The sequence below is a fragment of the Triturus cristatus genome, chromosome 12, assembly GCF_964204655.1.
Source record: "Triturus cristatus chromosome 12, aTriCri1.1, whole genome shotgun sequence".
In the NCBI taxonomy this organism is placed as follows: domain Eukaryota; kingdom Metazoa; phylum Chordata; class Amphibia; order Caudata; family Salamandridae; genus Triturus; species Triturus cristatus.
In genome coordinates this window covers 564,613,883-564,625,774 of record NC_140595.1, presented here as the reverse complement: position 1 = coordinate 564,625,774, position 11,892 = coordinate 564,613,883, and the positions used below count along the sequence as shown (strand labels likewise).

The 11,892-nt window shown below is 43.4% G+C and overlaps 1 pseudogene; it reads right to left on the bottom strand.

The window, feature by feature from the left end:
* Positions 1 to 8,808: 8,808 nt before the first annotated feature.
* On the bottom strand, positions 8,809 to 9,834 carry LOC146776271 (28 kDa heat- and acid-stable phosphoprotein pseudogene; annotated as a pseudogene).
* Positions 9,835 to 11,892: the final 2,058 nt, after the last annotated feature.

The window sequence follows — 11,892 nt, the reverse complement described above, 5'->3', positions numbered from 1 at the left end:
ACCCTTTCCTACGAATGCAATTCTAAAAGAACTAGAGTAACACGAAATACATCTCTGACAACAATTCCTGTGTGCTCACAGACTCATGGTGTGATTCTAGGCAGAAAACGAAATTTGCTTGCCAATTTGAAAGCACACTTACTACTGTTTTTTCTGCAAGTGATAAGTACTCTAACAGTCTGATACATTTTCATTACAGTTTTCAGAAACAGAAAACAGCACATGTGCAAACAGCTTTTTGAGACCATGAACATGTGTAACCTTGGTGACTGACTACACTCCAGCAAAAGAAATCAGCCTTAGTGATGTTGAATGTATTAGCGTTACTCACTGATACCTGAAACACCACTCACTTGTGAATACTAAGCATGATTCTACAGGATAAACAGCTGGGTGTGTGCTAAGAGTCTGCTTCTGCAGACTGTGTATTTTCAGTTACAAGAGACATATGCATGGATGCATCCATAACAGCATAAACATTGTAGTAATGTATGTAAAAGTACATGTGTGGCAAGGGTTAATTGGGGTTTTGTATATGTAGGACCAACCTCACCCATTCCATGTTTAGTAGCAAAATCTACTATATCTATTTCAAATGTGTTATCATTTGCCTCCCATTTGTGTGATACTGATTTATGCTGAATGGAAACCATCTCAGTTCCAAAAAAAAAGCTGACCCTTTCCTACAAATGGCGTTCTTACAGAACCAGGCCAACAGAAATAAAATCTCTGACAACATTCAAAACCTCCCCTTTCCTACCAATGCAATTCTAAAAGAACTAGAGTAACACGAAATACATCTCTGACAACAATTCCTGTGTGCTCACAGACTCATGGTGTGATTCTAGGCAGAAAACGAAATTTGCTTGCCAATTTGAAAGCACACTTACTACTGTTTTTTTTGCAAGTGATAAGTACTCTAACAGTCTGACACATTTTCATTACAGTTTTCAGAAACAGAAAAGAGCACATGTCCAAACAGCTTTTTGAGACCATGAACATGTGTAACCTGGGTGACTGACTACACTCCAGCAAAGGAAATCAACCTTAGTGATGTTGAATGTATTAGCGTGAAGCACTGATACCTGAAACACCACTCACTTGTGAATACTAAGCATGATTCTACAGGATAAACAGCTGGGTGTGTGCTAAGAGTGTGCTTCTGCAGACTGTGTATTTTCAGTTACAAGAGACATATGCATGCATGCATCCATAACAGCATAAACATTGTAGTAATGTATGTAAAAGTACATGTGTGGCAAGGTTTAATTGCAGTTTTGTATATGTAGGACCAAGCTCAGCAATTGCATGATTAGAAGCAAAATCTACTATATCAATTTCAAATGTGTTAGCATTTGCCTCCCATTTGTGTGTTACTGATTTATGCTGAATGGAAACCATCATTTTTAAAAAAAAAAGAAAGCTGCCCCTTTCCTACAAATGCCATTCTTACAGAACCGGACCAACACTATTAAAATCTCTCACAACAATTCCTGTGTGCACACAGACTCATGGTTTGATTCTAGGCACAAAACAGTATTCCTCAGTGATACCAGTACACCTTAACTTATGGTGAAAACATACTCCATAATATTTTACAAGTTCAAGACAGTTAAATATCTCCCAAACCACAAAATGTAAAACATAACTTTTAAAGAAGAATCACAATTCTAATATTTACATCAAAAATCACCACATACATCCTCTCTCAAACTCATATCTCACCTTTAAAATTAGTTAGTCGAGAAAGAAATGTGGCACTCAAACAGCAGATTATCAGAGTCAGAATATCAGAGCTCTACACCTCTCTCCTCTCACCAGAACCAGTAAATGGCAATGTTTCCCTCTCTTTTTTCACACATATACATGTTAATTACAAATCTCAGTGCTTCCCACATTTTTTCTATTGGTTGAAAACTTCAACCCTTTTCCAAATGAACCCTTCCCCCAACTTGACTTCTGCCTGCTACCATAGCAACAGCTCATGGAACACTGGTGTGAGCAGAGAGGTCAGAAGTTCAGCACACAATGTTTCAAATCCAAACAGCAAGAGTGCTTCACCTGTCAAACCTAACAGCAAATCCAAATTAATCTTCTGTGGGAACACAATTTTCTGAACCAATGCAAAACATGCTTCTAAAAATGTACACATACAGCTTAGTTTTAACTGTAAACTGATTTGAATCAGCCAATGAGTTCTTTTTATTTAAAAAAAATATGTATGCCTCCATTTTACAACTGTCTTTCATTTCATATTGCCATTCTACTGGAAGACACCTCCTGAGTGCATCCAGATCTCCTTGAAAGATGTTCACAGTGTGGATTGTAGGTCACAGCTATGTCTTCGGGAGTGAAAAGTATGCAGAAAAAAGAGGTATGGTGAGAGACCTTGCTTTGCCAAATGTAGACATTAAATGGATTGGTCAGAGAGGATTAAAGTGGCACCAATTAATGCCTTTGGTGAAAACCTTTCTACATCTCCCACAGCCTAACCTTATTATTGTGCACTGTGGTGGAAATGACCTAGGCACTTTAACTGGGGTAGGTCTGGAAATGCTTGTTAAGGACACCTTTGTGCAATTGATGTCGCTTTTTCCTCAATCTGCCTTTGTATACTCTAACATATGCCAAAGGCAAAAGTGGAACTGGTCCAACCAATTTTGTCCACAGATTGACAAAGCAAGAAAGCACGTCAACAAATCTATTTCTGCTTTCCTCAGAGACTATGGTATGGGTTCTATATACCACAACAACTTGCGTTACAACATGCAAGGCATTTATAGAGGAGACGGTGTACATTTCACTGATGAAGGCAACAGAGTCTTCCTCTTGAACTTTAGACTCTGCATCGGTACTTACTTGTAGGTACCACAAAAAAAACACTTCATAAACACAACGGCTCTTTTTAGAGCCCCCTAATATCTAAACACTTAAATTTGATTTTTACTTCTATTTTTTTAATTGTTTTTTTTCTGCCGTGCGCGTACGGTAAGCTTACTATACGCGCACCCCGCGATTTAAAAAAAAAAAATGTAAATGTATTTTTCATACTTTTGGGACCTTCTTGGACCCCCTGACAAACGCTAGGAGGTCTGCAACTCTCTTCGTTGCCCCCTTTTCACGTTCTCCACCTTCGTTTATCAGTGTGAGACACACAAAATGGCGGCCGACACTTCCTGATTTCGACCGATTCGAATGTTTACAGTCATGTAACCACCAATCAGAATTAAGCTCGCGCACGGCAGCGTGCGCGTATGGTAAGCTCACCGTACGCTCTCGGAGCGCGCTTATAGATATATATTGATTTAAATGCTATTTTCTCAGGAAATACTGAACAGATTTACACCAGACCTGCAAAAGGCACATCCCTGACCTGAGGACTACCTCTCTGCCAAATTTCAAGTAATTCTGTTCAGCCGTTCGGGCTGTAGCTTGGACTAAAGGTCCTATGGAAAAATGCATGGGGAAAACATGTTTTGGGACCCCCCCTTTTTCTCAGCCCCCGCTTGATGAATCCCCCCGAGACCTTCAGGATAGGAGCGGAGCGGAGCGCCCCACCTATTTTGAAAATTTCGCGAGGATTCGTCAATCGGCGCCAAAGTTATTCAAAATAGAATGTTGTGGATTTCCTATGGAAACACGGTCCTAACTATAACTATCTACTGGCGACCGCCAGTAGATAATGTATATATATATATATATTTAACACCTACAAACTCTAGAAAACACTTACACTCACTTGATGATATCGTCAGTGCAGTGGCGTAACGAAACTTGAGGGGGCCCCCCTGCAAAGTACATGGAAGGGCCCCCCCACGCTCTGGACCCATTCAAGAACTCTCAGGCCAGGGCCAGCCACTCATGCACAGTGCTGGAGGGGGCCTTCTAGAGCTTGGCCCCCGCACCAATGGGTGTGCGGGGGCTATTGTTATGTCACTGGTGAGAGGATAGGTGAATGAGTGGGTCTGTTAGCTCAGGGGACTAATGCGTCAACTACAGGGGCTTGTGTTTGACCTCATAGTCACAGATTAAAATCCCGGCAGGTCCACTCAGACTTTCATCCTTCTGGGGTCAATAAAATGAGTAACAATAAACATCTGTTATTCAATGCCAAGATACCCTTGTGCATGAACGTGTGCTTTACAAATACATATGTTATGTGCGATGATAAGTAAGTGAGAGGATAGATACATGGGTGGATGAAAGGATGACAGAGTAAAGGGAAATTTTAGAGGCTGGATGGATGCAAGAGTAAATGGAAATCTGAGGAAGGTGGAAAAGAAATCTTAGAGGATGGATGGATGGATAAAATGGCCAATGGATGGAATGGTGAACGATTGAAAGTTTGATGAAAGTTTGATGAAATAATGAATGGATGGCAGAATGTAAAGGTGAAATGATTGATAGCAAAGGTGGATGGGAGGGTGAAAGGATGAATGAATAGATGCTTGGATGGAAGAGACAGAGGAGCACTTCTAGGGTGTTTTGGACTCACTTCCTGCACTTGCTTGGTGCCATCAGAGCTTTGATTCGAAGTGGTAGGATATTCTAATTTTCTGGCTAATCTGTTACACACAGGCATGTCTCTCAGTCTACATTCAACCAGCCCCTCCTCTTCCCATGCATTCAGACAGACGTGCCTCTCACCCTGTATTCACACAGTCACACACTCCCCCTGAACTCAGATGACTCACCCTCTACTTAAGCGAGCACACCTCCCACTTTGCACTCACGTGGGCACACCACTCACCAAGTACTCACACAAGCACACCACTCACCCTGCACACACATTTGACATCACTCACTCTCTGCTCACATAGGCACCCCTCTCACCCTGCACTCACATGGGTAGACCGCTACTCACTCACAGAGGCACATCCCTCCTTGTGCACTCACATGGGAACATCCTCCCCGTGCACTCACCAAGGTTTACCTCTCATCAAGCATTTACAAGGGCTCAAATATCACCATGCACTCACATAGGCTCACCTCACCTCTCGCCATGCACTGTCACACACTCACCTTTCACCATGCACTATTATAGGTACGCCTCTAACCCTTCATCCACAGAGACTCCTCTCTCACATGGACATACCACTCACCCTGCATGAACATCAGCTCACGTCTCAACCAGCACTCACAGAGACACACCCTGCATTCACAAGGTCTGAAGTGCATTCACAGAGGCCCCCCTTTCAGGCTGCATTCACATGGCTCAGCTGTCACTCTGCACTCACATAGGCTCAAAGTTCACTCGGCGCTCGGAGAGTTACATCATGCACCCTCCGCTCAGACGGGCTCACCTCTCACGCTGGAGTCACAACTTCAGCTCTCACCGTACACTCACAGCGCCACATATCTCAATCTGCACTCACAATTACACCTCTCACACTGCTTTCACAGTCACATCTCTCACACTGCATTCACAGCCACATCTCTCACAGCCTCCACTCACAGCCACATCACTCAACTCGCACTTTCACCTGGTACTCACACTTAGGCACCATGTTCTGCCACTGAAATTGAATTTCCCATCTAAGGGACCAGGCGGGCATGCAGATGTAGTGTTTAAACTAAGCATCGAAAGGGCTGTTGAGTCCTGCTGGTAGGATGACTTTAAAATACTCAGGCCCCAGCCGCTGCCAGTGGCCTAACAAAACATGAGAGGGCCCCACTGCACGATGTCCTGAAGGGGCCGCTCACATCTGAGGGGGCCCCCTCCAGTATAGGTAAGCCTGGGCCCCCCCCCCCGCACCGAAGGGGCTGCAGGGTCTTTGTTATGCCCCTGATCTGATTGGTTGGCTGCAACATAAAGAGATAGTTGTGGTTTTCATTTTATGACTCGGGGACTCAGTCCCCATGTCATAGAAACAATAAAAAAGGGATCAGGAAAGCAGTACCCAGACCCATGGCCCTTGTGGGGGCTGCCAAAGGGACACACCCTGAAGTCAAATTAAAAAGAAACTCTTTTTTGTGGTGCTTGGTTACTGCGGTACTACCTCAGGCTCAGCATAGCCCCCTGTATAATTTTGCAGTAGTACTGCAGCGTCATGGAAAAACAAAGGCGGGCCTTGGGATGCTGCAAGACAGCCAGGACACGGGTCTTGGCTGCACCTAAGGGGTTGTGTTAAAAAAAAACTAGAAACTCACAGAAAAAACCAAAGGTTAAAGTGGCGTTATAGTTAGTTATGGTTATAATACCTTACTTTACGTTAAAAAAACAGACACATTTACTGAGAAAACCAACCAAGAACATTGTGAATGGCTTATAACCATTTGAAGATGCCAGCCTGTGCTTGCGCATGCATACACACGGACAGCCATCTTTAAATAGGAATCCAAGATGACCCCCGCTTCTGTGCACCTGAAAGGCAGGCAAAGGTGGCCATCATTCAAAATTTTGTAAAACAAATTACAAAAACATCCAAAGAAGGCTGGTTGTGCATACATATGCTTGCGTGAGCAGTGGTGCCCATTATTTTTTTTATTCCTTTTTGTAATAGAAATTTACAAAAACTTTCAAAAGAACAAGTGATGGCCAACACCAGACTTTCTGACTTTGCCAAAACTTTTTAAGTCATCTCGCCAAGCCACAGAGAGAGCAACCTGTCCAACAGGATCAACTGCAATACTGAGCTCAATTTATCTTGCACTAATCTTAACTTTGAAGACTGATGTAAAGACTGACTGAGTTTTTTTAAGTTTAACTAACGGCTGCACTCACAAAAAGCACCTTTACTTTGGGTGCCAAAGGAAAATTAATCTTTCTTTGACCACCTAGTGCATCCCTCTTTTTGTTGCTTCTGGTGTCACGTTGTCCTCCGCTAGAGACAATAAAAGGCGAGGCGGATACGTTCATTCAAACCTTGCAATGTTTGCCCATATTTCAGCTTGCATTCCTCCTCTTCTGTTCCTCTTGTGTTTTTGCGATGGTGCAAGGTGGTAGCTACATTCCAAGATGCAACGCCTTTTTGTTTCTTTATGCAGCCTTGCGGCCACCTACCTCGAACATTTAGAGATATAAAATAGGCACATTGTGAACAAAAGACACATTTTAACCAATTTCTCCATGCAATTGCATAGTTCACAGCGATTCTTTTAATGTGGCCATGTCCCGATCGGGAACCAAAAGCAGCCCTGGCAAAAGTGTTCAAAACCAGCCCTTCTCCTTTCTTCTTCACTTTCTTTCTCCTTCACTCTATTCTCTCTCTCTCCTTCACTTTCTCCTTGCTTTTCTCTCTCGTCTCTAGAACTCCCCTGCCCCTCCCCCGCCCCTCCCCCCTGACCTCCTGGCCTGAGGAATCTGGAGAAAGTGAGAGAGGTGCCAGCAGTGGTTCTAAAACCAACTTGCAAATGCTGTAGTCTACCGGAGAAAATACCCAGGAGGAAAAACGGGTAGTCCGGGACTATGTGGTGAATCAGGACATCGCCTACAAACTGGCATGTTTTAATCCTATAGAATGACTGGTACTCCTGAAGAGGGATGAATGAGACTGGTTGTAGCAACCACCGAAGAGGACGCCCACTGCCCCGGCTGCACTGGAGGCAGTAAACAGAATGTCACTACTGTGTACAAGTAAAAGCATGTATTGAAACAGTAGGTTTGTTTTAGCAGACCTCCTGACAGGCCCCGCCTACAAAGCCCTTATGATTGGGCAGAGATCACAACTGATCTTCCCTAAATGTACTTACTGGCCCTTCAGAGACACTGGCCTGCACACAACGTCCCTTGACTTCAGGCCCAGGGCTAGGAGTTTGGCTCACTTGGTAAACTAACATTCATCAGCATGCAGGGGTGGAGCATTTTCTGCAGGTAGGGGCAAATTTATGAGGCATACAGAAGAATGTGCCGCCTTTCAGTGAGATGGTGCAAGGGTCCCTGACAAGGCCCTTTGAACCTCCGTTGAGTACAATAACATAATGTGAACGTGGGAGAAAGGCTGGAGACACAAAAGGAAGAGTATGAAGTGCTGCTTACAGAGAGGGCACGTGTACGGGAATATTAACGGGCGAACACGCAGTTTCCCGCAAACTGGGACAGGAGCGCGCTAGTGGCCATGCCCTGATTTCCTTACTACATTTTAGCTGTGACATCAATACTGCACATAAATAGAACTGAACATCACTACTCACCACATGAACCAGAAAGCTGCGACTGAAGGCATTAGGACATGAAGAGTGAGCATCTGAGGCCCGGCTAGGGCAAAGGCGCGTGTGTGCGCACCATTAAATTTAATAAGAGGCCGGGCGTGCCATGCGCAATTGCGCACCAATGAATTCATGATGAAGTGAGGGGGCCCCTGGAGCGCGGGGGGCCCCCCCGCAACGCGGGGGCTACGGGGGCCTGTGTTACACCCCTGCGTCAGTGATGTCACCAGTGATGTCATTTGAGATGTCATTAGTGATGTCACTGACCATGTCATGAGTGATGTAATATGTGAGTCATAGGCAGTGCATTACGGGAGCGTAGGTTATAGTTAACTTAGGTAACTTTATAATTTAAATGTATTCAGCCAATATACAAGTTGTGTTTGTGTCGTGAAATGTTAAACATGGGTATTTTACAGTAAATATTTTCCCTAGAAGGCTGCCGGAAAGGTGGGCCTAAAACAGACACTCATCAAAAAAAAATGGTTAGCCAACCAAAAAAACCAAAGATTAAAAGGAGGATGGAATCAGGACTGCATAAATTTCAAAGTGATAAATGAAGAAACCCCTTTAACTATGTTACAGTGAAACTTCACTATCTCTATTTTAAGGGGGCAGCCTCCAAAAAAATCCTAAACTACCACACTGAAAATCCTCGCTTAATCCAACTGCTCAGTGAAAGATCCTACATCCATTCTGAATTAATGTGAAAACTTCAGGCTTTAAACCCACTCCCACCTCAAAAACAAAAATCAATACAAAAACAATGTTGCAACCTAGTCTCCAACTTTATTCCTTCCAACCCACTGTTTTGCTTTAATCCTAAAAACAGAGAACACAGCGATCCTTCCCTAGAGTTGCAGGTCAAATTTGCATTCAGTCTCTTTTTTGATGCACCAAATGGCCAGAGTGGAGTCTGAGAAAGGATCCCGTGCCAGTTACAGAAGAGGAACACACGGCAGTGTCTCTTTTAGCTTAGATAATGATGCTGCAATGCCCTTGAGAGGCGCCTCAGTGGTACCCATGACGGTACAATTTCATGGCAGGCATCAGGGACACTTCCTTGGCAATTCCTCCTCCCAGGCGTGGGCTAGTCATTTAGGGATAGGGACTGTATTCCTCTGCCAGTCGGGGCTGCTCCTTCTTTGTCTTCTGCTTTCTTTTCATCATCTTTCTTTTGGGCAGTGTCTTCCTTTTGTTTCTGTATAATGGCTAACCAAGCCAGATCTGCCTTTGCCTGGTCTGTCTTTCCAGCGCGGTGCATTTTCATATACCGCTTTTTGGCTTTATGTTTTTCAATTTCTTCTCTCTCGCTCCTAGATAGCTCCTTTGGACCTTCCAGATCCAGCTGAGTAACCTTTTCGGTAGTTTGAGCTGCTTAATTGGGATTTTCTATGTCTATCAACCCTTCTACTCCTTTGCGCTTTTGCTGGTAATCATCATCATCTTCATCCTCGCTATCGTCTGAGTCTTTTTTCTCTTTTGTTGGATCACCTGCTGCTAAGTCGCCTCCATTTTCGGCATGGAGCTCTGTTTCCCTCACCTTTTCCTTCTCTGCCAAAAGCTGTGCATCGATCTCTTCGGGGGTGGTGTACTGCCATGCCCGGCCCTTGTGGCCGCTTTTCTTCCTCGGTAGTGGGACATGTCTGCCTAGCTCCTCCTCACTCTGCTCCTTCTGCTGAAGTTCCTGCTCTTCCCTACACACCCACTTATCCACTCATAGAGCCACTCACACTGCCACTCGCTCACCCATACAGCCATTGACACACCCACTCACTCACCAATATGCCACTCACACAGCATCTCACTCACCCACACAGCTACTCACACACTGACTTATACACCCATCAAGCCACTAACACACAAGAATACATACAGACACGTAGCCACTCACTTAATATATGTTAGAAGTAGTGTCACTGAATAGTAATGCACCTAGTATACTAATTTAACCTTTGTAGTAGGTTAATATATATATATATGTTCACTAAAAAAAACATAGGTTTAAGGGACGTTATAGTTAGTTGAACATTTGACTCATATATAACCAGAGAAATTCGCCTGTTATAGTTAGTTGAGCTAACTATAACTCACGCGCCCGCAATGCACTGCTGATGATGTCACATATTACATCACTCATGACATGGTCAGTGACATTACTAATGACATCTCAAATAACATCACTCTTGACATCACTCATGACATCATCCACGTGACAATCTGATGCACATACTGATGCTCTAATATAAACTTTGATACACTCATTCTAAAATGCTGACTACTATTTTTGAAACCATACACAGAAGAATGCTATATACTACATAGCACTCACTATTTCCTAGGTCCACACACACATCCAGTCACTTATACATGTAGTTACTCATCAATAGAGAACTATAATATGCACTCATACATCTATACATGCAATCATACGCTGCCACTCATCCATAGAGTTACTCACATGCCTAGTCAGGAATACAAAGAATGAATCACATACCCATTTATTCATGTATACAGTTATACACACCAACTTCGTTATTTTTAGACATACCACATCACTTATTTATACAGATACTAACGCATATTTACTGTCTTATACAATCACTGATAGAAGCAGACACTTATTTATACACCCACTCTTGAAATAACTTAGTCTCACGTATACTCATTTATATACTCCAACACTCACATATAGTGGCTTAAAACATATGTAGTTAGTCACAGATATACCACTGAGACAGTTATTCACTCACCAACACACCCATACACACACTAACTCACCCATACAGCCCTTTCCAGATGCCCTTTTTAATCCATACAACCACTGAATCACCCACTCAGACATCTATGCAGACTCATACGCCCACCCACCCAGTTTCCTGCCACTAAAGCAGCGATAATGTTATCACCCTTCCTTCATAATATGGCCCATAATATCTGGCCTCATGTATTTAATTTTAAGGACTTGCTAAACCACACTCTTTCTCGCAGACCCCAGCGTCCCAGACAAACCGGTGACGGAGGGTAAACACTAAGGGCTGGGTGCAATAGGCCAACGCTCTGTCTCCTCCTCCCTCTCTTCTTTTGACTCTCCCTCCCCTTCTCCCTTCCACCCACTCCCCCTCCCTTCCATTCTCACTATGGTCCTTTCATTCAGATGACCTTTCTTTACCTCTTCCACATAGCACACATACTTATGTTTCATTTTTGTCTTGCAGGTTTCCTACGCTGCGTCCACTGGAGTCCAACCCACGTTTTTTTTATTATACTGTTCTATTAAAGTTACATTTCTATTTATTTCTGTTTTAATAAAGCTTACTTATTTTTTCAAATAAATAACTGAGTGTATAGGTCTTCTTTTTCTGACGACACTTGTCTATTGTTTATTGGGAAAATCATCTGTTTATAGGAGATTTTAAGGACAACATTATTTAATATTAGAGTGCACCTACCAAAAATAATCTAACTGACTATTAGACAAATGAAGCCTGGGTAATTGTACAACTGCAAGAGTTCTATGAGTGTATCACTTTATAACACCATAAGTACTGCCCGTGTGATTACAGAACAAATAAGGCACTGCCTAGGACCACCGAGGCTCCAGGGACTGCCGCGGCCCACCCTGCATATTTAAATAAAGACCCAGAGTGTGGCGATCCCCCGACTTCAGTTGGCCTCGAACCCCCGAACAATTAGTAAACAATACCTGGGAAGGTGCCGCTCCCCTAGGCTGCAAAATGTCTC